This window comes from Fukomys damarensis, unplaced genomic scaffold (assembly GCF_012274545.1).
Source record: "Fukomys damarensis isolate Sample0158 unplaced genomic scaffold, DMR_v1.0_HiC HiC_scaffold_22, whole genome shotgun sequence".
Classification (NCBI taxonomy): Eukaryota; Metazoa; Chordata; class Mammalia; order Rodentia; family Bathyergidae; genus Fukomys; species Fukomys damarensis.
Window position 1 is genome coordinate 3,226,826 of NW_022900934.1, and position 27,915 is coordinate 3,254,740.

A 27,915-nucleotide genomic window follows, 5' to 3' on the forward strand; every position below is an offset into this window, starting at 1 on the left:
CTGTTCTTCATCTCTCTAAGGCAATCCTTTCCCCAGGTTATCTGCCTCAACACCTGTCATATGAGGATTCTCAGGGCAGAGGAAGGAGGTCAGAGAGTAACCAAGTTAGATTTTAAGGCTTCCTCTTGAAGAGAGGTATTCTAGTGCCTAGAACACCATGTGTGGGGAGAAAGAAAATTGAGAGACAGGAGGACAGGACAAGTTCAAAGAGCACCCCCGGTCTCTGTCAGCTCAAAACACGTGATATGCCAAGGTGCCTGCTGTGAGGTGTCATGTTCTGAGCCGGGGTACACAAACCGCGCAGCACACTTGAGCATGATTCAGTCAGGTAGGATTGCTATAACAAAGTACCATTGACTGGGTGGCTTGGAAATAGGAATTTTTCTCAGTTCTGAAGGCTAGAAGTCTTACAGCAAGGGTCAGCATGGCTGGGTTCTGGCGAGGTCCCTCTTCCTGTTTGCACACTGGTGTTCATGTGGATCACAGAGGGCAGAGGAGCTCTCCAGGGTTTGTTCCGAAGGGCAAAATCCCACACTCTGCTTACCAGAAAGACGTAGAGCCCACCTGGTGCCCCACTTCCAGGAGCTGCCTTTCTTCTTTTAGCTTCAGTGAAGACTCTCCTTGACCTTCTCCTGGTCCGTGATTTCATTATTCGACTTCATGAGACACCAGCCCAGTTTGGATAGCAACACAATGGTCTTCATGACCTCACCACTTCCTGAGGCCCCACCTCCTAACACCACCACATCATGGGCAAAGACTTTAGCATACGAATTTTAGGAGGACACAGACACACACACGGGCATACGAGGTAACATGTTAAACTGATGCCACAAAAATAAAGCCAGGTGTATGTAACAATCTCAACAGGCTTGTCTTGACATTATACTGTGCTTTTTCAAGATACTACTGTGGTATCTCTGCGTTATTTCTTACACTCACATGTGAATCTACATAACTCTTACCAGAGTTCTGGATCACAACAGTCCTGACTCCGGGGTCCCAACACACCCAGCCCTGGAGAGTCCGCTCAGAAAGAGACACACACAGTGAAGTTAAAAGTGGATTTATTTATTCAGTGTGACCTCACTGGGAAGAAACAAGGGGCCTGGGTCCTAAGCCCTATTTTCAGGGTAGAGACCAGAGCTTCAGAACTAACTAAAGAAGGAACATGAGCAGGGACAAGGGGTTTGTGTGGTTAAGGAGTTTGGGCCAAACTGTGTCCTGGTTGATCTTCATCTCAGTTCTGGTTCTGCCAGGTTCTGCTGGCTCTGAGGGAAATCATTAGTTCCTGAACAGGCAATCTGGCTCCCAGCCAAAGATGGTTATTCCCATTTGGGGGGCAGCCTCCTTTCCCATCAAAGGATGATCTACCAGCAAGACTCCCTGTTCCTGGAGTCCTGAACACACTTCGGTTATTATTCTCTTGACATCATCAGCCTCCAAAGGGTATAAGCAGGATTACATGACTTTGGGGATAATTAACCTTGTATTGCCAGTTTTTAGACAGATTTTCTTTAAATGATCAACACATTTATTGCTGAGTTGAGCAAGACTATGACCTGAGGTTTAAGGTAGCAAAGAAGACAGCCGCAGCCCAAGAAAAGAGTCCTTGTTAACAGTGCTATTAGCAAAGCAGCCCTTCCTCCCCTGCTGTGTTAATGTGAGTGCTCTGCAATGTGCAGCAGGGTCTAGGAGCCAGGGAGCATTGCCTTGGGCCACCACACCACTGCCTGTCCCCTCTGTGACCTTGGGCCTACAACCTTCCCTACCAGAGCCTCAGACCCACAGTGCGAAGGTCACAGTCGTGCCAACCCAAAAATGTAGTAGTTTTTAAAATCTTGTTTGCTTAAATTAGAGAGAACTTGTTTCTGTTGCCTATAACAACAAAACATATTTATTTGTTACATAGGCTATTGTATTGTAAGAATTCAGGTGACTATGGTGAGATATTTTGTCAGCTGGCTAATGATATAAAGGACCAGTCTGCAGCAAAACAAATATTTCACTGAAAAACAAGATATAATACATGCATTAAAAAGCTGGTTTCTACATAAATATGCTTTCCTTCCAAAAGTAGAGAGAAGTATCCAATAAGGAGGAACAATCCAAGATCTCAGGGATAGAGAAGACATATTTAGGCGAAGCCAGTATTCTCCACTGCTCCTCACCTGGTGGATGTGCTGGTTTGCGAGTAGCACGGGCAAATGCTGCAGACACGAGGAGAAAGACAGCAGCAAGTGGGAGCGTTTAGGGCTGAGGGATATTACACATGGAAGGGCTAGGATGTGTCCCAGCGGTAGGGCACTTGCCTGGTATAACAAGGCCCTGGGTTCAATCCCCAACACTGTGAAGTGGGTAGGACGTTATACTCAAGAACGCCAAGGCTACTAGGATATAGAAATCCAAGACCTTGGAGAGAGGACAACAGAAATGTGAAACCAACATGCTGCCCTTGTTCCCCTTGTGATTTGTGCCAATTTGTATAGGGGCTAGAGAAAGGCTAAGAAGACAAGCAGAGCTCTGATCTAGATGTTGGGGAAACTTATTACTTTCAGCAACTTCACACTGCTAAGAAGGTGAAATAAGTTCAAAATTCATCAAAGAAAAGGAGCAAACAGGAATAAAAAGACATTAACGCAATAAAAACTCAGTCTTGGTGTAACAAAACCATTTCTGACTTGGTTTAAGGTCTTCCCCTAATGTAACTGCCTAATGTAAGCTAAAATAAAATAAGATTCTTCTCTGGAGGATTGCAATGTCAAATGCAGGCTGCAGACCATCAATCAGTCAAAACAATAACAAATTAGCATGTGAATCATGAAATAATACAGAGAGGAAAAGCAGACAATGAAAATAGATCTATGGGTGATCTATGTATTATAGTCATTAAGGTATGGATTTTAAAGTATCTATGACCATTACTCAAGAAAACAGCAGAATGGAGAACTTTATTAGAGAATTAGAATATATGAATTGCCAACTGGACATTCTAGAACTGAAAAATTCAATAACTGAAGTTGCATTCTCAATTAATGAGTCTAACAGCTGATCACACATAACTAAAAAGAGGATAGCTCGAATGATTAAAGAGAAAATACAGGTAAGTGGGAAAAAAGGATAGAAAGTACATATTGTAAGATAAATGCATATAACTAGATTTCCAAAAATATGAAGTGAAAAATGGGGAAAGAAGTTCTATTTGATGAGGTAATAATACTGCAAATCTGATTAAAATATAAAAGTATATACTAAAAATATTATGAACCCTGGGAAAGTTAAATAAAAAGAAAATTATAACTACAAAATCTTAATGAAATTCTTGAGCACCTAGAGCAAAGAGAAAAAATTTAAAGTAACCAGAAAAAAATACATTATGACAAAAAGTAGCAATAGAACAAAAGATTAAATAAAAGGAGAGCTGAACTAGATTCTTAAGACATACAGAAAGGTCCCCAGAACTATGAGGCACTGCCTTGAAAATAAGAATGACAGCTGACTTCTCAGTAGAAAGGATGGAACCTTAGAAAAATGAATGACACTTGTAAGGCAATGAAAGAAACCAATGTACAACGGAGAATTTTATTTCCATGAAAATGACATTAAAAAATGAGGACTAATAAAGATGTTTTCTGACAAACAAAATCCAACAGCTACAACTAAGATAAGAAAGAGGTATCTACAAGGATATAAAAATGATCCCACAAAGAAAGACAGAAATTCAGAAAGACCTCTATATAAAACAGTACATGGGTATCTGGATCAATCTCAAGAATTACTATGAGTAAATAATAATAATAATGGGGTCTTATGGCTTTTGAAATATATTTAGAAATATATATAATTCTAAATATATTTCAAAGTAAAATGCACCAATAAGACCAAAAGGAAGAGATGCTAATTAGTTAGTGTTCGAAAGTAATTGAGTTGTCTGGGAAGTAGCAAAGTGGTAATTATACTAGACAGGTACGCTGTAATGGCTCAAGGGTACATGTTCTAATGTCTAGCTTATTAAAATAATAGCAAAAGAATGCATAACAAGCTAAAAAGGAGAAGACAAAAGCTGTGAATACAAACCCCTTACCACAATATTACCACATATTTTCTGAACATACACACACAAAAAAAGTTAAAAAAATAATGCATTATGGCCAAGTTGGATATATTCTAGAAATGCAGCCTATTTCCAGATACTTGTAACATTTGTAAAACCTCAGTGTAATTCACCCTGCTATGACCGCTTCTACCAAATCTCCAGAACAGGGCCACACTTTACCAGGCAGGAAGAGTCCTACACAAACCCACCTCACTTCAGGGCCCCAGGGTCACCCTCAGTCCTGATTACCTGACTACGGATTCGGGAGTGTCTGCAACTCAAACAACTCAGTAGTAACTCCCTATACTTAGGACCACAGTCTTATTATAATGAAAGGATGCAGCAGGGGTGCATGGTGTGCACCTGGGATGGAGGGTCTGCGAAGCTCCTGGCCATGCCCTCCCCTTGGAGTCCTTTACTTCTCCCCAGTGGTTCTGGGATACGATGACTCACTAGAGTGTTGCCAAGCAGGAAATGCACCTGAGCCTGCAGAGTTTGGAGTTTTAAATGCTGCTTCCTCACATACTGATTATAAGTCTCCAGACTTTTCTGGAGAATCTGGCTAAGGCCCTCAGTCTCTGATTCCCGCAGAGGTCAGTGTGAGGCATGCTCTGTCCCAGATTCTCCACAGTAGACCACATTGTGGATTGTTCAAAGTCCTGGCTGTTGGACTTGGAGATCACCTCATGGGAGCTGAGAGAAAAAGCCAACCTTTTGGTTCTGCACTACCCAACCTAATTCGCAGAATGAAGGGGAAATTATATAATCACATAAGCATAAGCTTCCAAGATTAAACCCCACTCATAATATAAAAGAATGAGTACCAAATTAGAATAGAAGGAAATTTCTATAATATGACCACAGAGGTTTACAAAAATTCATACACATGACACTTAATTGTGAAATGCTGGAAACTATCTGCCAAGATGGAGAACAAGGCAGTGATAGTCATTACCTAAAACTCTAAAAATCCTAATCAAGGCAATGAATAAGTAAATATAACAACTTAAAAAAACTATCTTAATATTGATAAGTAGAAAAGCCAGAAGGACCCATAAAGTCATAGAATTAGTAAGAGAATTTAGGTGCACTGCTACATACACATCAGCTTATGAAAAGTAATTGCCTTTTATGTACTGGTAACAAGTAGCTAGAATTTGAAATTTTTAAAAAGTAACAAATTTTTACTATTTTGATGATTAATCTTGATTGTCAACTTGATTACATTGAGAAATACCTAAGAAATCCATGAAGCATGCCTCTGGGTTGTCCCGGGAGGCTGTTTCTGGAGATGATTGGCATGTGGAACAGCAAATCCGAGTGGGGAGAACCACCTTGAATGCACGTATCACTGTCCAATAGGCTGGGTGCAATGAAAGAGGAAGAGGGAGGAGGCCCCCAGGACAGGCTTCCTGCTCCCTGCTTCCCAGCTACCATAGGAGAGAATTCTCCCTCTGCCATGCTCTCCCACCATGAGGTTTCTGCCTCTCAACAGCCTAAAACAATGGACCCATGTCTTAGTTACTTTTCTCATTGCTAAAACAAGATACTGGATACCCAAAGTTAAAGGAGGAAACGTTCATTTAGCTTACAAATTGCAGAGGTTTCAATCCATCGTGGGCTGGTTCTGACGATGTGTGGCATGGCGGAGGGGTATCACAGAGGAGAAACAGTTCTTTGAATGCAGAAGGCAGCAAAAGCAGGAATCAGCAAGTGGCAAGCAACAAGCAACAACCTTCCTTCCGCTCCTTATATCTTATCTAGGTTACCGACCCCTAGGGCAAGTAGCACTCACACACAGGGTGAGGCTGCCTTAATCCTACCATTGAACCACAAATCTCTCCCAGCCTCACAGCATTGCAATGCTAGATCCAGCCCCACCTATGGCCACATGAGCCTTTGGGGGACATCGAGACTCAGGCCATAACAATCCAGTTGATGATAGACTGAAACCTCTAAAACTGTGAGGCAAAAATAAACCTTTGCTCCCTTTAACAACTTACCAGTCCAATTATTTAAATACAGGATGATCAAAAATTGTATATTTTTATTAATTTTTACAAGATAAAATGACAGGAAATATTAAAATGACAATTTTATTGATACAAGAATCAACTGGTTGAAATGACACCTGCCTGAGAGACGCTTGAGATAGTATGAGGTAGTCCGTAAACAAACACTGCTGCCTGAGTGGCACCTGCGGTAAACTGTTAAGTGGTTAAATTGTTTCCTCGGGTACTTTGTCATAACAACAGAAAGCCGATTTGAAAAAAAAAAAAGAAAGCAGAAATATCAATTCTCTGGGAATAAAGCTAACAAAAGACATGCATAAAAATGATATGCATAATTTCTACAGAGAAAAATGCAAAAACATAGAGCATTTAAAAGACCTGGAAAACTGGAAGGATGTGTTCATGAATTAAAAGATTTGTTTTTAGAATGTTATTGTTTTTTCCCCCAAATCAATGTATAGATAATATACAATCCCATCGGAAGTCCCAGTACAAATGTTTTTTATAAATTGACAAGATGGCTCCAAAATTTACATGGAAAAACAAAGGCAAAAGAAAAGCCATGGCAGGCTCGGACAGAGCCCCAGGTTGGAGCGGGGTAGGACTGAAGGCCGTGACAGAGCGTGTAGCCTGGTGGGGAGTGCAGGGTGGCAACTGACCAGGAGTCCCAATCTCAGCACTGCTGACCTCTGGGGCTCTGGCTGCTCATGAGGCTGCCTTGTGCGATGTGAGTTGTTGCTGCTGTTGTCTTTTTAAATGTTTGTAGTACATGACGTTTGCATTCATGTTGCAGAAGAGGTACAAGTGCATAACACAGCTTGTTGTTGTATAAATCCCATCCTCTGCCCACCCATCTCGCTCCCTCCATCTCTAATCCCCTTTCCCCACTTTCATTCTTGTGGTTATTAAGTTAGTTTGTATTTATGACGCATAAGGCTCACATTCACTGTGGCACTTGGCACCTGTACAAGGCACATCTGATTTCTTACCTCCCCATAGTAGGGTCCCTGCTTTCTACCCATTAGAAACCTCCCCCCACATCACATAAACTCTTGTGACATAAAAATGTTATAATAGACAAATAAGAGCTGGTAAAACAAGATGGAAAGCACACGACAAACAATGTATAGAGTTCCTTGACTTTTGACGAGGGTGACGCTGTCACACATTGCAGCAAAGTCTGATTCCAAGTGGTTTGTAGATCCTATTGTGAAAGGTGAAAATTAAAACAACATTTCTAATGACAATAAAAGAGAAAATCTTCCTAGCCTTGGGGCAGAGAAACATTCTTTAAATAGAACACATGATAGCACAGACCATAAAGGGGAAAAGATGATATATTAGACTTTATTAAAACTAAGAACTTAGATTCAGCAAATGACACATCATGAGAGTAAAAAGACAAATCGCAATGTTGGAGAAGATAATTCTAAGGCAAATATCTGACAAGGACTACTGTCTAGAATAGATAATGAGTTAATGCGATAAAAAGGAAAAAATGGCAGGCAACCCAATAAAAAATAGTATCAGCAAAAGACCTAAGACACTCCCCCAAAGAAAATAAGCACATAGCAAGACATTTAAGAGAAGGGACTCAGGAAAGTGCAAATTACAATTACGATGAGATACCACTGTATGTGTGTTGGTCAGCTAATTGTCACCATGGACAAATAACAGAAAAAAAGGAGTAAGGAAAGATTTATTTTGGTCACGGTCGCAAAGGCTTCAGTCCATGGTCAACTGAGCCACCAAGGTGGAAATGCCATGGCAGAAGGGTAGAGTGGGGGAAAGCTGCTCACCTCATGGCAGCCAGAAAGTAGAGAGAAAGGAAAAGAGCCAATGAAGGGACCGGAGACCAGGTAGAGCTCCTAAGGCCACATTGCCCCATCCACTCCCTTCAACTAAGCCCCAACTCCTGTTTCTGTCACCTCCCCAAAAATGCCATCCAATTCTGATCTCAAATTACTAATCCAATGGTGATGTTGATCTCTCATCATTCAATCTCATCTCCATGCCCCACCTTTGAAACCTGCTGCATTGGTTTTCAAAACTGAGTCTGGGGAATACTTCATGTTTAAATCAAAGTAGTATTTCATTGTAGAAATGAAATACAAAAGGGAGAATAGCCACAGTGGTGAAGTCAGACAATGTCTAGTGCTAGTGAGGATTTGGAACAACTGAACTGCTCTTCTGATGCTTGGGGCCTTATGTGGCATACACCCATCAATGCCCCCACAAAGCTCACCATCAGCTTTACGTGTTGTTGTGCAGGAGATGTTCGCTGGGTCAGGGAACCGACTCCTGCCTCTGTGGAGTGGCGGTAAGTTAACACCTTTCCCAGAGAATCCCGTAGTTGATGGGAGACATCTCAAGGAGACCTGTCCCACCGTGTTATACGCATCCCTCAGGAATGACCCACAGCCAATACTTGAACTTTTAATGGGTACAAAAGCCTTCAAAAGCCTAACCTTGTTTGGTGGTTCACGCTCAGAGTGCCTCGTGGCAGCTGTGAATCCTGACCAAATCTGGGCGTTGGCTTGGCGCCTCCTCTGCCCCCTCCTTTCCTTACTTCCTCGAAGCTTCTTTCTGACTTCATCCTTTCTACAACCCACTGGGAGGCCTAGACCCAGATTAGCTTCTTCTGCTAGAGAACGCCATGCAGGAGGCTCAGCAGTTCTGTATGGCAGTGGGATTTCCCTCAACATAAATGCCACAGGGACGCAGAAACCCCAAATGTCTATCAAGAGTACAATGAATACACTGTGATTTCTTCTTCAATGAAAGATCACACTATGACGAAAATGAACACCATACAACTTCACCCAACGTGGTTCACCTCCCAAACACAGCAGCAAGTAAGGGAAGCCAGACACAAAGGGCACCATACTGTGCCAATCCACTGATACACAGTCAACAATCAAAATTCGATCCCAAATGACAGGAGATCCATAGAGGTTTCTTTCCGAGAGTGTGGACCTTGGAGGGGCGCTGCCCTGATAGCCTTCTTACTCTGGGTAGGTAAAGATCCACTAAGTGCACGAAGTTTATTGCTGTACATTTATGTACATATATTGTGCTGTAATAAAAATACCTTTTTAAGAAGAGATCGTGTTCTTATATATTCAGTAATAAATTATACAAATGTACTGCTGGCAGGAAGTTTACTGTAATTCTTTATTGGATTTCTTTCTAGCGTTTAGTTATCCCTCGGGTCTCTTTTGCTGAAAAGAGTGAATGGGTCCCAGGATGTTTCTTTTATATACTGTGGCCACCAGGCAGTCCGGGAGGAACGTATCCAGGTCACCCTTCATCGCCTGCTTTGCTCATCTGGTCGGCCTGGAGGCTTCTGTGTGGCAGTTGTCCACTCAGTCATCACTGGACTCCTGGTCTGAGCCAGTCACCGCCTAGGCTCTTAGGGCAAAGCCATGACTCAGGCTGGGAAGGATCGCACCCGGCAAGTTTTACCTGCCTGTTCACCTGGGAGGTCACGGAGCACCGTGGAGGGGGTTATGCAAAATGCTTGCGATGACATGAACTTTTCAGTAACAACTAGTGGTAGGAGAGAAAGCAAAAGCTGTTGGGCGTCTGTCTGTTCTGCTTCGTTCTCCAAAAATAACAAGCAGGCGGCCATGCAGGCATCCAGAGGTGGAAGACCAGGACCTCGCTCATTTCATCAAAACCTTTAGGATTCTTACACCCCAAAAGGAAGGTACAGGGAGTGCCAAGATGTCTGAGACTGAATTCCCCTTCTGCCTGACAGTAACATTGCCTCAGAGTCATATTTAATTCACCTTTTTAAAAAATAAAGAAATCTGGCATTTCTTATATCCCTGAGTTTGTGGATACGAATCCTGTTCCGCCCAAGGCAGCACCATCCACAGCACAGAGAGCTTCGGAGCAAAAGTAGGAGCCTGCGCAGATGGCGGCGGGGTGCTGGGGTAGCTGGGAGTAAGTGTAGGCACACCACCAAGCCCTTTTGCCCTGTACATCTGAGAGCTTGAAAGGTTCGCCCTAATCCGTTCCCAAGCACTACAGAGGGTTCTCCCATTGGCCAGAGGAGAGTGCAGCCCCCTCAGCCAATCAGCTTTGGCCACACCCCGGGCCCAGGGCCCTAACTGTGCACACAAGCCGCTCCAAGGCCAGCGGGACCCAGTGCCAGCCTGGGCCAGCATCCCCTACAGCCTCCCCCCTCCAGATCGTCAGGGGCTGCCCAAGGGCACGAGCCAAGCACAGGAAAATGCCACACTGCATAACAGACAACAGCCATGCCCAGAGCACCTGCTGTCCCCACAGCAATGACACCTTCTCATGCCCAGCTTGTAATGAAACAACACACTTACCAGGGAGGGGAAAATGCAACTTAATGAGATAGAATCAATAGATAAAACAAAGTATACCCTTCCTGGGCTATTAATTAGGAAGATCTAAATAAATCTCTTTCCCTAATTCCCTTGGAGTTGAAAAGTCAAAATGCATATTCATTAAAATGAGGTTCTTAGCTTGTGCCCCCCGCTGTGGGGATGTCAGAGGTTTTATCTATACTTCCTGATGCTTGACTATAATCATGCTAACCATGGGTTTTGCATATCTCTCTTAAGGCAGGCTCCATGCTCATGCAATTCAAATGAGCATTCAGATTCAGCCATCTGTAATTCCAGTGACAACTGTCCCCTTCCCACAGACTCGCACCGCTAATCAAAGACTGCAGCTCGGGGCTGCGGCATGGGAGGGCAGGGCCTTGGAAGTGGCAAGTTGAGGGACACTCTGAGCAACAGACTTTAAACCGAATGCAAGAGGGCCTTGTTAGCTGAACAGACATAACCTCAGCTCCCAGTTCCAAGGCTGTCTCAGAAACAAAGAGTCGTCACGACATAAAAGTATCCATCTACAGGGGACCTGCAGAGAATTAGCCCCTGTCAAACTTCCCACCCACTTCCTTCTGCTCCCCCCTGGCACACTGTACTTCTGTTTTTATGAGCTGGCTTCTGCGGGAGACACAAGGGTGGCAACATCTAAAAAGATGGGACATATCAATTTTAGACGAAGAATAAAAATTGTGTAAAGGATGCAGGATCTTGTGAAGCAGATAACTGTGGTCTTGGAAAACAGTCTCATGAGGAGACAGAAGATTTGGCAGAGTGAAGAATGGAAAGGTGAATTTATAACAATGATGACAACAGAGAATTTTCAAAGGAAATCATTTGAACTATGAAACCATCTTGGCAAAGTGGACATAGCAACTCTATTTATAATAAGCAATTAAAACAATCTCAATGTCCATCAAAATTTGGACCATGGCCGAGTAAACATGCTACGTTGGACGAGGCCCTTCTGTGTGCCGAGTGGAAAGACAGACACACCTGGATGGTTGGATTACAGGAGGCCCAGGAGCAGGGGAGAGTGCTGTGTGCTAAGGACTTCAGCATGGCGTTGCTTCCTGATGGGGAGAAGTTATTAACTTCAAAGGCACAACTGACTCCGAGCGGATGTATCCAGATTTAAAACTCCACTGAGCCAAATGCGTAAAACTGAGTACACTAGTATAAATGGTGCTTCAATTAAAAATGTTTAAACAATAATATTTATTATTCTCCAAGAAAATTGATAAGGCCCTCGAATGACTCTTCCAAACATCTCCTACCTGGTGGTTCTAGGAAAGTCAAGCAGAAAGTGAACAGGGCTACTGTGGGCTGGCATGCAGCCTGGTCTGAGAAATTGCATGGAAAACACACACTCACCAGCTAGCACAGGACAAATGCTGCAGGATTCCACTCATGTGAGGCACCTGGAGTGGAGGAATTCAGAGACAGAAAGGAGGACGGAGGTTGGGGGGCTGGGGAGGTGGAGTGGGGTGTTATGTTTAATGGTGTAAGGTTTCAGTGTGGGAAGAGAGAAGAGCTCTGCAGAAGGATGGGAGGCAAGGTTGGGCATGGGCTTAGTGTCACTGTCCCTATGCTGAAAACGATCAAAAACGGTAAATTTTACATAAAATGCATTTGATCACAATTGAAAAAGTGGGGGGTAAAAAAACAACACTTGATTCACCCTCTATCTTAAAATTAGTTTATGGTTTTGGTTATGGTCTAAATATTACATATAAAATAATCTTCATGACTTTCATTGCATCACGATCAACTTTCAATCAACTTTGCATTTCATTGCGATTTTGCCTGTCTTTACCATTTAAAAGCCAAGTACTTGCAATAACTAAATCCACCTCTCAGTCCTTTTGCTAAGGACCAAGTATCCTAGAATCACAAAGAACTTCACAGACATAAGCAACATTTCAAGGCTTGCCCAAGATTTAATTCAAATTCTTTTTCCCAAAAAAATGTATTTTAGCTATTCCAAAAAAGTATAATAAAGAACAATATGCTTAAATGTCATATATACCCAGTTATACCACAGGCTAAGCTGTATTTGTGCAGACCTTGAGATGAATCCCCACACAATTTTTGTGCATAGTTTAGTGTCTTTCAGTGTGCTTTATTGGTTAGGAAGGCTGTCGGTCCTCATTGTGAATTTTAAAACCCCCGTGCTCTTGTGTTCTGCTCACATAACACCCTATCAGCTGATACCCAGCCACACACCAGGTGAGCCAGCGGCAGGGTGCACCCAGCATCCCAGGTGTGGGGTTATACAGGCAGAGCAGTAGTGCACACCTCTTGTAGGGGTAACAGCAGTGACACTTATGACCTCAGGGCTGGCTGGGAGCTATGGAGTGACCCCCAGGCCAGCTCCTTTCTGCTCCTTTGTCCTGTGACCTCATTACCTCGTATCAGATCATTTTCCTATCTCAGAGCAAATCCTCAGAACAATCCCACAAGGAAGATGGTGCTATTATCCCACTTTCCATGTGGAGAAACTCAGGTGGGGCTGGGAGAAATAGCTGGCCCAAGGCCACACAGCCAGTTAGAGAAAAACTGGGCAACAGCCATGGCATAGGCCTGGAGCCTGATTTTTCCTCCACGGGCAAGAGCGCTGTGAGTGCTGCAGCTGCCCTAGCATGTGCAACCTTCAGGTGCTTCTTATATGAACCTCTCCTTAGAGGAAGAAACATGACCTTTCAGCAGGTGTTTCTGCTGACCGTGCCTGTACCTTGGAACGCAGCCTGTGCACCCCATGGGACCAGCTGGCTCATCACTGCTGCTGTCCCCTGGACACTCTCGGTCACCTGGAGCAGAACCCCACCTTTCCAGTTTGCACTGGGTCCTACAGTCCACATACTTGTGCTGGGCACTGGTGATTCGTATTGAGAGCAACTCCTGCTTCTCCTTCACTTTGATTCATTAGTTTGATGAAAGAGATGGAAACGTGAGGCTTGAACGCACAACTTCTGAGCAGCGGTCTTCTGCCACTCTGCTACATCCACGACTCCTTTTCCTTGCCGCAATCCCAGTTTTCCTTAGAGCTCACTCATGTCTTTCTCCCCAGCCCTAGTCCCAGTACAGGTGCAGCTCTGGCCCTGGCCCCTGGGATGCAGTGTGATGAGACACAGGGTCCATCCCAGCCTCCCTCCATGACTTTAGGGCCTGGGCATGTCCTTGCTTTCTCTGCTGGCCCTGAGGATCCCAGACCTGCAAACATGCAGCACTGTGGGCCAGAGCAGGTCTGGGAGTGAACCAGCAGACCAGAGGGACTGAGCTGGTTGTTGGATGTCAAGCAGGACTTGGTGGCCACTGGAGTGTGTCACTCCAACCCTTCCTCTGGACCTTCTTGTGTCCTATGAAGAGTCCAGGCTAGCAGAGGACAACTCTCCAGGAACCACTCAGTGCTGTAGCCCCAGTTTCCCTGCTAGTTGTGCCTGGTTATTAAATAGTTTACCAGTCCCATGTGAACTTGCCAGCAGCCAGGTACCTGAAAGTGGAGGGAGGGAGCCAGTTTCCATGGAGACTGAGCCCCTGCATGGGCCTGCACCCAAAGCCTGTCCTAATCTTGCATCATGCAGCCAGTGAAAGGCCTGGGCCAGTGAAAGGCCTGGGCCAGTGAAGGCCACGCTAGGAATCCCATCACCTATAAGCAAGAGTTTTGACAAACACACCTGGTTTCAGTGTTTGTGATCTTCCAGGGTTTAGCTGCCTTCTGGGAAGTGGCTGATTTCAGGCAACAGGTGGAGAAGGTAAGTCTGGACATCACGTGTGTCACATCAGAAAGCAGCCACGGCCAGCAACGGCTGCAGCAAACAGCTCCACTGTCCAGAGATAGCCGCGACACCACACTGTTTAAACCCATTCGCTCACAGTGACACTGCTCTCTCCTCCAAAAGTAAGCAAGCAAAGAAAACTCCATCCTCATCACTGGAGAATGCAAATAACGGATTTTGAAAATTACTAAATACAGGGAAAAGATGAAACTTTTAGCCTCACTTTTTGGAATAAACTGAAAACCACAGTCACCATAGATTCGACTAGAAGGAATTCTTCTGATGAAATATTCCACCTAAAAAATAAGATGGGGGCCAGGGATTTAGCTCAGTGGTTCTGCTATCCACATTGCAAGTACAAGGTCCCGAGTTCAATCCCCAGTACCATAAATAAATAAATAAATAAATAAAGATGGGGAAACAGAACAAGAACATCCCTGTTTTGTCACACTTACTGAACGAGGGACCTAGGCAATGATCAAATCTCTCTCTCTCTCATACACACACACACACACACACACACACACACACACACACACTCACACACATTCTCTCCAAAAAAAACCCCAGATATGGGTGTCCCTAGCATAAGCAACATCACCTCCTATAAAACACCCTTGCTCAAGTACCCAAGCCAGGATCCCATCAGAACTCTCCCTCTATCAGTTCCCAGAGGACAGACAAATGCATGCAATAACTCATTGGAGAGTCAAGTATCAAAATTCAGTCTGGGAAAATCCACAGAACAAATAAACAAGTAAGTGATAAGGGATGAGGGAAAATTACAGATTTAAAAATGGAAACTAGCTGCAGCATGGAACCTTGTTTGGATTCTAATTTGAACAATCTAAGTTTTCTTTAAATTATGTTAACAGGAGAAATTTGAATTTGGGCTATGATAGTTTTTGAGGGTTTGCTTATGCTATTGTGGTTATCTTCCAAGACAAGCATCTTTGCTTGTGGAGATACAAGTAAACTTTAAAGTATTTGTTGGACGGTGGGCAGGAGTACTGAGAAAGTGACGTTACACAGGGAGGCATGACAAACGTTGTGGGCAGGTGAGGCATACATGGGGTCTGTGCTCATAAAATGCACACAAAGCTTATTGAATTTTCCTTACTGTATTTATTAAATATAATATTACATACACACGGGCACTTAATGACTTATTCTAATAAAATGGTGTTTGGATCTATCTTGCATATTGAGGTTCCATAAAATATTTAACTCTTAAAAAAGGCTTTTTCATGGAAAGCACAATTTCATAGCATCCATTTGCTGTGATCATTCGGAGTGCTATAATGTTGTAACATTTAAGAAAAGGAGAATAGGAGAATACAGACAGGACCTCTGGGGTCCTAGTCACTCTGCCCCGGTCACGTGCTGACGGTGATCCTTTGAACTGTGTTCAGTTCAATCAAGACATCCTGCAGTTAAAATGACACTCTTCTAGATTTCAAAGTCTCAATACAACAAAGACTAAACTACATTATTAATTTTACATTCATGACCAAAGGTTTGTTAAGAACACTGCTCCCTCCTATTCCACTCGAACTGGTGTTTGTCGTCTCCTTATACCAATGCAGCCCTACCCCTATTCTCACCGCTAGTTCCAAAAGCAAAACCTTTCCATAGTCACAGATATTGGGTGGATCAACTTATAACCCACAAAGAAGTTTGATGTTTTTCCATCTGTTTCTGTGGTACTGGGAAGGGGACCCAGGGACATTCTATCACTAAGCTACATCCCCAGCCCTTTCTATAAACATAAAAAGGTCTCACTAATTTGCCCAGGCTGACCCTGAATTTGCAATCATCCTGCTTCAGCCTCCTAAGTAGCTGGGATGGCAAGCGTGTGTCACCTCACCGGCTTATTTTTTTCACTCTAGATCCACAGAGAGAAAAACAGCCCACAAGCAAGGGCTCTGAGCCTCCAAGGAGCCCTCCCTCTGAACTACTAGTCTGCTCTCTGCCACTGAGAAGGAGAGAACCTTCAGGGCAGAGTCTTTTCTCTTCCATGAATTTGAGAGTCTAAATCTCTGAGGATTAGGAGGCCCAGCCAGTATCAGCAAAATGATAGGAAAAATAGAGTAATGATGACAAAATAACAGTCTGAGACCCATTCAGTATTTCTGGCCACAGTCTCCCTTCCCTCCGAAATGCTTGGCACTGGCAATTATTTCACTCTAGGAAGTCTTACCGATTAGGGCAAGGTGAAAAGGAGAGCATTGTGCCCTGAAAAAAAGCAGCAAATGAAAAGCCCAAGTTTCACCAGCACAGAGAATGCAGTTTTTCTTTGCTCATTCAGGAGCAACTAGGGTACGCAACACACCTAGGAGATGGCCGGCTGTGGCCGGCATGCTTTACCTCCTCGTCACAGTGTCACCTGAGAAATAGAGGTCTGGAGAACTGAGCTGGCCTTGGGCAAAGTGAAGCGCAGGTCAGGAAAAACAAAAGGCCACGTGCCTTGATCGCAAAAGGCCGCCCAGAAGACACCCTGCACCCTGAGCCTCCACCTAGCACACATTCCACGTGTTAATTACTTGCGAATCCATTTGGTAGGAACCTATGTGCGTTCATCCACTCGGTCATTCACTGTGCTAGTCAGCTTTTCACTGTTGTCACAAAATACCCGTAAATGCAAACCCAGGGCAAGGAAGGTCGGTATTGGCTCACAGTTTCCAAGATTTCCGTCCATGGTTGGCTGCCTCCTCTGCTTCACGCCTATGGCAAGGCAGAAACCCAGTGGTGGGAAGGCATGCCAGAGGAAAGAGCTCACCTCACGGCAGCCAGGAAGCAGAGAGAAGAGGAAAGGAGGGGCCAGACACCAGCTCAAAGCCATGCCCCCAGAGCCCTGGTTCATCCAGTTAGGCCCAACTCTTAGTAAGTCCACGGAGCAGGGAACGCCTCCATGGATGAACCCACTGATGAAGTTAAACTCCTCCTCATCCAATCACTCCCCCAAAGCCTCTCCTCTAACACTGCTGTACAGGGGATCAACCTTCCAACTTGTGAGCCTTTCGGGGGATATTTTAGATTCAAACCACAACATCTACGTGAACTTGACTCTGCAGCCAGCTGCCAGAAATAGATACAAAGACAAAATGAACGCTCTTTCTCAATTCAAGAAAGTCACCACCTGGCTCAGAATCATTTTGAAAGGCAAGAGACCAAGCCCTCATTTGTTTGCCTTCTTAATTTGAGAAACTTCTTAGTCTGACTTTACCCATACTGTTTTTGTGTTTTATTTGTTTGTTTTATCTGAGCTTAGAGGCAGGAAGACTTGCAATCAAAGACTGTAATTTTTTTTCATTGTTTTATTTCCTGTCTATTATAGTTGGATTCAGGACCCACTTTTCTGCAAAGTCTTCCATTTGCATCTGTGTACACTGTAAATATTCAAATCCTCAACAAATGGGAAAGAAAACACTCAGAAAGCCAGTTACTTGACATCAGTGTACTTAACTGATTTCTTCCTTGACTATTAGCCAGCTTGGTGTTGCCCAAACATGATACAGTGGCAGTGCAAGCTAAAATGAGTGTTATTTAGCCCACACAAGATTTTCTTTTTAATTGAATTGATGTTTTGTGATGCTTCAGTTTTGCTTTGCAGCACTGTAGATCAAACCCAAGGCCTTGAGCATTCTAGGCAAGCACTCAATCACTGAACACATCTTACCTCTGAATGGGTGCTTTAAAATTAGGACATTTTATGTAAAAATCCAGACTTCTGGTTTCTGATGACAAATTGGAAACTCTACTCAGAAAGCACTGCACGGACTCCCATGCCTGCCCTGTTAACAGGGCTGGACGTGACTGGCAGCCATCCTCTTCCAAGAGCCTGTTCATTCTAGTTCCCCACAGAACCACTTCCTGTTGTGCCCCACCCTTGTGATACGCACGCCATTATCATCAAATACCTCACCTACACAGTTGCTTTCTTATGGTTTGATCATATTTCTGTGTCTCCATTTTTATCCAAAGATAGGAAATAAAGCTCTAATATCTTGTTCATTTACCCTGGCCACCTGATTCCTACAGCTATGGCTCTGTTATGGCTTTTAACCAGATGCCCCTGAAGCCTCGTGCACTCACAGATGGGGCCTTGGGAGGTGACTGAATCATGGGTGTGTGGTACTGATCAGTCCACTGACTGGCTTAGCGAAGTTCTGGGTGCGGATGAAGAGGGAAGACTCACCCTGGCTGTGGATGGCAGCGACCAACAGACTTGTAACCTGGATGGAATAAGAGGGGAAACAAGGAGGGAGGTGCTTGCTGCCTTCTGCCTGCTGTGTATCTCTGCCAGACTGCCCTGCCTTTAAACCAGCCGACTATGGGCTGAACTACAAACTGTGAACTAAAATAAACCTCTCCTCCTTTAACTTCCAGTTGTTGGGTATTTTGTCCTAGCAATGAGAAAGTTGTTAAGACAGCCTCTGAGGCATAGGATAGACAAAGTACACTGCAAATTAAACCAGCCAGCGAATGAGCAAGTAAAGGTCTTCCATGGAGCACAAAAGCACGTGACTAAAAACTCCACATTGCCTTAGCGGATTAGTCATCAGTAGCTGAGAAACAAAACTCCCCCAAATGCAGAGGACTGTATTTGACTTTCCATTCTGAGATCGGAAAGTTGGGCTGCACCCAGGAGGGTGGCTATTCCATGGTCTCACCTAGGTTCATACAGGCATCCATGGTGAGCGGATGCCCAGGGCCTGGCACACACCCTAGCAGTCAGCTGGCTGCAGGCCGGGCAGCAATGCAACTGGGCTCTGCGGATGCTCTACCTCAGGCCTGCCCGACTCAGCTTGTGACCCTGGCTGTGGACTTCCTGTGTTAGTCTGCTCAGGGTGCCATGCAGGATAGCACAGACCAGGGGTCTAAATAACAGAAACGTATTTGCCCACAGTTCTGGAAGCTGGAAATCCAAGATCCAGGTGTAGTAGTACAGGTTCTTTGGAGGCCTCTCCCAGGTCTCAGGAGGCTGCCTTGTCACTGTGTTTTCATGTGGCTTTTCCCCTGGGCGTGTGCAGGGAGCCTAACTCTTCATAAGGTACCACCCCACTGCACTAGGGTCCCACTCATGTGGCCTTATTGAAGATGTATTATTCTGTGAAGGCCCTGCCTCCAGACACAGTTGCCCTGGGGGTTAAGGCTTCCCCTGTGAAATTGTGGGGATGCAATCAGTTGCCAACAGTTCCCAAGAGCAACCAGAAGAGGAGCCCCTTGTGTCTGGGACCTGCTATTGTCTCACCGGCCCAAACCATTCTGTGGCCAGGCTCTCAGTCTGAGGGGCCACCCAAATGCAAGGGGGCAGGGAGGCAAGAAGAGCAAATGGGAGGAAAGTGGTCAGCATATCAGGACAGCAATCTTACCCCAAACCGATCCTTTTGAACTACAACCCACTTTAAATCAATGCTGCAGGAGTTACTGTGTCTCCCATCTCCGGTCAGGTGACTACCCAGAGCCAGTGGCGGCAAATCTGTAGCACATGTCCGCAGTGGGCAAGCAGAACCCTCTGTGAGCATGCAAGCCAGTACAGCCAGCATTGCCCGCAGCAGCTGAGCATTCAGGTTTAACTACGGTGTTGGCACTTTGTGACAACTAAGAGGGTTTGGGGTTGCAGTTTGGGCACTGTGTCTCTAAGAGGTTCGCCATCACCGAGAAGCTGAGTAGGGGATCCCCTTCTCCTTCAAATGGCTGGCAGAGACTGGGTCATGGATAGAGTCTGCAGGGTAGAAAGGAAACAGAGTGGATCTCTGTTGGGAACCCTTACAGCGAAGGATGTCATGCTGTCAAGAAAATGTGACGCCAGAGGCAGCTGTGGCCACTTTGCCTCCACTGGAGGACGAAGCCACCTTTTGGAAGAGAGAGGAGGAAACAAAATGTAGACAAAGGCCCCAAAGTCTGGCGTCCGTGCCTGGGTCCCGCCATGCCCTGGCTGCCCAGCATCACACGCACCCTGTTGCTTGGGTGGCCCTGAGCTGCCCCTTAGAGCCAAGTGCACAGCAGCCACTGCAGGTGCTGATTGGATCAGCCCGCCTTGCAAGAGCACCCGACTGCAGGGAGCCCTGCCTTCCATTTGCAAACTGGCGGGGTGGTCTACAGTGGTTCCTGTCTCCGCTTTGTCCTCTGCAAAGGTAGAATGTGTCTATTTTGTAAGCTCCAAGCCTGAGCTTCTGATCAGATGAGATGTTGCATGGCAAAACATTTCAAACTGTATAAATTGTCAAACCAATATAAAGAAAAGAGAAAACAGCATCTTTAAGGATGAAAGGATTGACAGCTAATAGCTCGAATTATGTCACACCAACAATCCATCCATTTAGTTGAGTCAGTAAGAGGACTATCAAACGTGTTTACTGTTACAGAGACCAAAATAACCACACACTCTACACCGGGCCTCCACCTATAATTAACTTTTCAATTAAATAAAGGCAGCCTGGGTATTGTGTGATGATGTTTGACAGTGTTAAGGGAGGGGGGAAAGAGAGGGGAACTGGATCTATCAGGATGACTTCGGGTGCAGGGAGCCAACACCAAGATGCCTGACTCTGAAGATAAAGAAATCACTGACTCAACAATGAAGCGGGTAGCAGGTAGGCACCCGTGTGAGGACTTCGAGAGTCTGATTGTGTGGACACTGTCTCCCTCTCCTTATGCCCTCTGCCCTGTTGGTATTGGTCTCACATTCACAAAAATCCCACAGGCCATCACTAGAAGCATGGGCATGTAGGATCACACATTTTGCCCTTGCAATTGCCAGTGCAAAAGCATCAACTTGCTAAATAAAACCCTTTAATATATCCCCACTATTAGAACCCTAGTCCGAGGTCCCTTTATTTTTTCAATGTACCAGGATCTTCAAGAACTAGAGGGGGCCCGGCCTCCCTCAATCCCAGGGAAGTCCTGTTTGTCCTAATCCAACCAATGATCGATACTGAAATCTCTGTCTGAAAACTGTCCCCGTGAAAGGCAGCATCTTCCTCCTGTCTGTCACACACATTTGGAGGCCTATAATCACTGAGGTGGGCTGAGGACCCCATCAGCTCCCTGATCCCACTGCAGGGAAATCTGCAGATTAAGATTATAGAAAGTGCAATCAGCTAAGTACTTCCCACTGAGACCTGAGGAGGTAAATAACAGAAGTAAAACTCGTTTACTATCATGCACAGTGGTTTGGATGCCCATTTAAGTCTGACATTTATTTTAAATTTTAAAATAGAACTTTAAAAAAGAATTTTAAATCGGCATAAATCTCCTAACCTTTCTGATGTGCTCTTTCTCTGCATCCACCACAGACGTTCAGACGAAAGTCTTCACATTGACGTAAACATTTTTTCAGCTGATTCCTAAGGGGGAGGAGGACAGAGAGCTTGGTCACTCTGTGTCGGAACCAGAGAAGCTAAGTGCAAGGTACATCCGAGGTTTGGAACAACCCCGCCTAGTCATTCTCCTGCCGGCTGAATGTGTGTGCCTTTGCATAAGCAAAACCATACGAGACACGCAGGAGCATCCAAACCTCAGTCTCCAGTCAAGCAGAAAGAAGCAGCTATCCATGCAGGAGTTTCTTGGGTCTGACATCGTATATCCTAATGGCACACCACTGAAAACAAAAGCAAACGTGCCCACTTCAGAGATGAACACCATGCTGCCTAGTACTGAGGAGCTTTGGGACCAAATGCTAACAGTGAGTTTTAGTTTTATTCAATCCATCCTACCAGTCAGTCTAAAAATAAAACTCCACTTACTTAAGCAGGCAAAGTTCCCGCCATTTCATTCTGTAAGCCCATTTTCTTTGAATTATTGTATGTGTGAACTATAGTTAAGGAGATCACCACCTAGGTGGCAGCGGGGGTCATTCATACGTTTGTATTTATATCCCCATGCAAGCAAATCATCCTGTAGACAGTCAGTGCTGCATGTGTGGGGGCTAAGGCTTGCTGAAATTTACACACTTGATTATTTGCAAATGTCACCTAGATGCCATCACTCACCTGGTGGTCAACCCTGTGTTTGTGGATGTGCACTGCAGTCTAACCAACCAGAAAGTCCTGGTCAAGTTATTCTACCATGTAAACATGATGGTGCCAAAGCAAGAATAAATAACTCTTACATTTCCCATAGGGTAGATAACTAGAGGGTGTTCATTTTGCCATTCCTAAAACCTCACAAAATAACAGGTTGCTTTTCATAGGACTTCTAAAAAGTCTATGATCTGCTAACAAACCACCTTCGATAAGATTCTTTGTGTCCTCCGAGGGACAGATAGACAAGATCAAGTCAGAAGTTCTTCATTCTTGTCAGAGAGCTTCTCCTCCTACCTCTAAGGACAGAGCAGCTAAGATTCCAAGCCAGCTTTGCTAGCATTACTTGAACTGGAAAAGGCCCGGCCACATGGAGTGGTGATGCTTGTATCAAAAGTTATAGAAGGTTCCCCAAAGAACATCTGCTATGGGTTTGCCTGCCGTGGCAATCTGGGGGAGAATGTGTCTCTAGGGCTCGTGTGTTGGAAGCTTGTTCCCAGCCTGGTGATGTTGAGAGGTGACAGGGAACCTTCAAGAGCTGGGGTCAAGTACAAGGTGGCTGGGTCTGTGGGGCACTGCCCTCCTATGTCAGTTCTAGCAAGCGGGCCGTTAAGAGAGTGGGTCTGGCTCCTCCCACACCTCCAGTCTCAGCTCTGACCTCTCTCCTGTGCAGACACTCCTGCCATTGTTGTACCACCTGCCATGAGGTCCTCACCAGGTCCTCCATGCCAGGGCTGGGCTCTTGAACCCTAGAGATATCAGCTAAATATGCTTCTTTTATCTATGAAGTAATGGCCTCCAGGATTCTGTTACAGTAACCAAATACAGATTGATATATTTGCCCTTTCTCCTTTTTCCAAATATCTAAGTGTAAGTTCCTGTCAGAGAATCCCTCTCTACCACAAGGTGGTTGCACAAACCTATATTAAGGCTCCAGAGATGGAAGCGGGGCCCAAGCTTAGCCGGCAGACAGCTCCTCTCAGGCCAATGTTGTACCCAAGGTTGAAGCTCTGCTAATGAGGCCCTCATTCCCTTTCCAGTGAGATGGCCGACAGCTACTACTGGTGACCACCTTTTCCCCCAGGAGGAGAGTCTGCTCCAGGATGAAGCTGACACTGAAGGCAGCAGAGCGGTGACAGGAAAGAGTAAGATTCCTAAAGACACCACTATGCACTCGGCCAACCTGCCTACAAGCTGGCCTCTGGCTTTTCCGGGGGATAAGACAATACATTCCCTTTCCAAAGGAAAATTAACCTGTGTTTTGAGTGGGACCTCAGACTGGAGGACTACTATCAAATCCAGTACTTGTGGGCAGTCCAGAGAAACACATTTTTGGGAAAATGGAGGAATTACATTTTGTAAACCACCAAATTAGGACAAGAATGCAGTTCAGAGTGTCTTGGTGCAATCCTCTTTGACAAACCCAGGTTAATCTGGTGTTTTACAGTTCCAGAAACTACGAAGGTATTTATCTGTATTGTGGTTCTAAAACCACACACATTCTACAATTAGCCCAATCCTATATCCTGCATTAAGGTGTTCAAAGGGATTTGTGTGTGCCTTAACCAACGATGAGCTGAATGTCTCTCTTAAAGTGTTCTTTTAATATTTCCCAGCAATGACAGATGCAAGTGCTGGGAACATTGTGGTACAATTAATAGTGACCCAAGAAAATAGAGTTCTTCTTTGCTGCCTTTATGTAAATTGATTCAAATACTTAATATTATTTCCAGTGATTCTCAGATTCTGCTCATGCTGCTTCTCTCCAGGATAAAAGTGACTGTTGGCTTCCCACTCTAAACTCCACCTTCCTACACAAATACAAAAGTCTCGTAATTTTCTTTATGTTTCAAGCTTTCTATTGTAGTAATATCTAGTCGATGTCATATCCCACTGCTGGCAATTCCCATGTTAGATGTAAATGGTTTTGATCAACTTCATTTAATTCAAAGTAATGTAATTATTCTAGAATGATGAATTTATAAGGAAAAAAAAAGAAGAGACATATATAGCCAGCCTGGGATACTTTATATTCCCAAGGGACTTACAACATGAGACACCAGTACTTGGAGAGATGGTGAAGTTCAGCAATGGGGGAAGGGCATTTCTGAACACTGAGATTTTTACAAAAAGCTCCTTTTGAGTCTCTAAAATGAAAGGGTAGCAAGGACCTAAAACAGCAAGAGTACAGAAGAGGCTTATGTCTGTTACACATTCTGGTGGTCTCTTTTCTTCTAGAAATAATTAATGTGCACATCTAAAAATAAAGATTTTTTAAAACAGAAGCCACAGTACCATTATCACACATAACAAATGACAAAAGCTTGCTAATATCACTTTTGATTTGTCAAGTTGTGATCCAAACAATCCCTCTCTCTACCTCCCAGTGAGATGAACAGGGCTTGCATTCTTCCTGATATATACCACAGCTGCTACTGTCCCAAAGACAACATGACTGAACTTGGACTGGAACTTGGAGCCAAAATAGACCTTTTCTCTTTTTAGGGTGATTATTTCAGTGCAGTATTTCTCACGGCACTAGAAAGCTGGCCAACACATCATAGGTGGCTGCTCCTCTCTTCCTAATGGTTCACCAACTTGTTTGCCCATGATGTCATACTTTTTCTGTATTCTAAATTTTGCCAGTCACAACCCTGTGTTGTCCTTTAATATGTTTCTCTTCAGGTTCAATATTTTAGCAAGAAAATTGCACACATGCTATCGGGTACTTGATTTAGGTGCACAGTTTCTGCTCATTTTTCTTTTTGGGAAGCGGGTAGTCAGTAAGTGCAGCACAGAAAACAGAAACATCCTGAGGTTCCGATTCTATCATCCATCATCAATACAGAGCAGGAGCCCTTCAATATAAAGAGAATACACCATTGGGCTACTTGACGTATAGCTGTAAAAGCAAGGCTAAAAGAAAACTTGACTCTTTCCAGTTATTTGCCGACTGAGTTGGATCTCTATTATCTTTCAAAATAAACCGATGACTAAAGTTTTTGTTCCATTGTAAGTCACAGGTGAGTTTCCCATCCACTTTCTGCTGTTTACTTGTGTGTAATCCATGAGATTTAACACATGTGGTATGTTTAGGTGCATTGTGGTTTGTTGTTGCTCTGTGTATGGACTGCAGTACAGTAAGTGTGCTTTCTGCTGTTTCTCTTACTGGGCAGGCTTCCGACGTGTCACCTGGTCAAGCCAGAGGTAAAGTTTTTGGAGCTGAGCTGAGGAGTCCTTCTCCCGCATCTGTTCCTGAGGTGAGATGCTCCAGCTTCTCCTCAGGCTTGCTTTAGTGGGATGTGGATGCCAGGAACATCCACGGTTACCAGTTAATTCCTGGTTTCCGAGCCTGACCAGTGCAGAGTTAGGAAATGTGTATTTTAAGTCAAAAGACATTAGGAGCTCATACCAATATTCCCAATTCAAATTTATAATATTAGGGTTTTAGGTAAATTCCTTTCCATTTTTCTCTCTTTCCCTTATGTGATACTTCTTGATGACACTAATACATTATTTATCCTAAAATTTTACTGAAATACTTTCTACATCACAACAGCAACATTATTATTAACAAAAAAGAACAATTCTCTGAGGTTCTTTCTGTCCTTAACATATATTTCACTAAGGTACACAGCCAAACTTTTTTGTCTTTGGTAGTACCTTAAATTAATTCCTTTCTATGTATGAGTTCAACCAACAAGTCAATGCATAACTGTATTGGTTTCATTTTGCTTTTGGTTTTGAAGAAGGATCAAGGAAAAAGCAAAATATCATCAAACTACAAATAATAATTTCTTTAACATTTTACTACATGTCCTTCTAGTCATTTGCACACAGATAAATTATTATAAAAGTGAAACCATAGTTACTGCTATGGTTTGTATGTACAGATGCTGGACACTGGTCTCAGGATGGTCACAGTGAAGTGGTGGACCCTTCAAGACGTGAGGCCTCCAGGGAGGTCATTAGATTCCTGAGGCTCTGACCTCAGAAGGGATGGATGCTGGTCCTGCAGGAGTGAATCACTTCCTGTGAGAGCAGGGGCTATCATGAGCGAGCACCACCCGTTCCTGCTCTCTTGCTTCCTGTTTGGCCTGTGATCTCTTACACACTTTCCTACCACATGACACTATTTGCTGTGTTATGACACAGCCAGAAGGCCCTCACCTGTAGTCAACCAGAGGGGGCTACCTCAGCTTAGACTTTTTGCACCTCAAAAGGTTGAGATGAATAAACCTTTTTAAAACTCAACTTCCAGAGACTCCTGCAGTAAATCTCTAGTCCCCATCTGCCCAGTTGTGTGACACCGGCCTGAGAAAAAAATACACTAAAAGGCAGAACTAAGAGAGAAAAAGCAGGGCCAGGACGACCAATGCCAGGGCAACCAACCGACAAAGGTGCCGGCCACTCCCAGGCCCTGACTTTTATTGGCAATCAATGGGGGGAAAGATGATGTGTGGTTTCTATGGAAATTAATGTAAACAAGGCTGAGAAAGGAGAAGACAAAACATTCTCAAAGTAGGAACAGAACAGACAAAATATATGAGTGTAATTAGAACACAGTCCTTCTAGTCTGAAGGTTTTAGTTATGGGAGCAGAATTAGGGTGTGAGTTACTCTGACGTCGGCATGTAGGCTTCATCCAGACTCACTTCTATAAACAGCCAACTGTGGGGTTGACTCTTCACAGCCTGCCTTGGACATAGCCCATATTACAGTCCTCTGCATCTCCCCCTTCTCTGTTTGACAACAGCAGCTGCATCAGGTCTGCTGATCTTTGCAGGCCCGAGGGCTGCACCAAGTGAGGGGAATCACTCAGATGCAGCCTTTACATGGCTCCTACCAGGGTGTCACAGTGGGCTACTTGCCACGAATCCATCTTGGGCCATGGTGGTACCTTCTGGGATGATGGCCACAGCATCTTTTTATTTTCTGTTGAAAAATAAGCATACTCTGGCCTCTATGTTATTAATTGTAATGAACCATTTACCTTTTAGTTAGGACATGCTTTGACAACACTAGTGTCTAGGATGTGTCTGTAGATCTGTCTTTGTGTATATTTACTTTCCATAAGTGAGTCTAAAAAATTTAAAATGAAAGTAACAAGATCTGATTAAGCTTGGAGGTAGCTGTACCCCCCATTTTTGTTTATGTAATTATGCTTTAGGGAAAGGTGAGTATGTCCAATGATGGCTCGTCCCTGTGAGTTCTCTAACGGACCTGTGTCACAAGGACATTCAGTGTGTCTGACTTAGGTGTCTATAATAATTTAATAATAAGAGAATCTTCAACTGCAGTTACAGGAGGAGGTGTAGTTTCAGTCCAACTGCTTCGAGATGAGAAGGGTTTATATAGGGAAGACAGCAGTTAGGGGCTCTCTTCAGGGAGCTAATTGAACAGGCCTTAAATAATAATCATGTTGTAATTTAGGAATTATAAACTTTCTTTATAAAGTCAGTCTGGTGGACTTTGGTAAAAAATACCTAGCGCATTTGTTGTTGATTTTGTCCACATGATAAGTTGGAGTCTGGAAGTCTACAGGCAAGAATAAACAAGTTTTTTAAGAAACTGGGGCATTATATTCAAAGTGTAAGTACTAAAATTAAAAAAAAAAAAAAAAAAAAAAAAAAAAACA

The 27,915-nt window shown here is 44.1% G+C and overlaps 1 long non-coding RNA gene across 2 annotated transcripts in view; it reads right to left on the minus strand.

Moving 5' to 3' along the window:
• Nucleotides 1-5,702: 5,702 nt before the first annotated feature.
• The window catches only part of LOC104871561, a 31,016-nt gene continuing 8,803 nt past the window's right edge, over nt 5,703-27,915 (minus strand). Inside the window, exons 3-4 of one of the 2 annotated variants that reach the window (XR_782904.2) lie at nt 21,518-21,603; nt 5,703-5,771 (exon numbers count right to left, since the gene is read on the minus strand). This is a non-coding gene — a long non-coding RNA (uncharacterized LOC104871561). Of the gene's footprint in view, nt 5,772-18,263; nt 18,487-21,517; nt 21,604-27,915 lie in introns of those variants that run through there. The other variant, XR_782903.2, reaches the window with a different exon arrangement.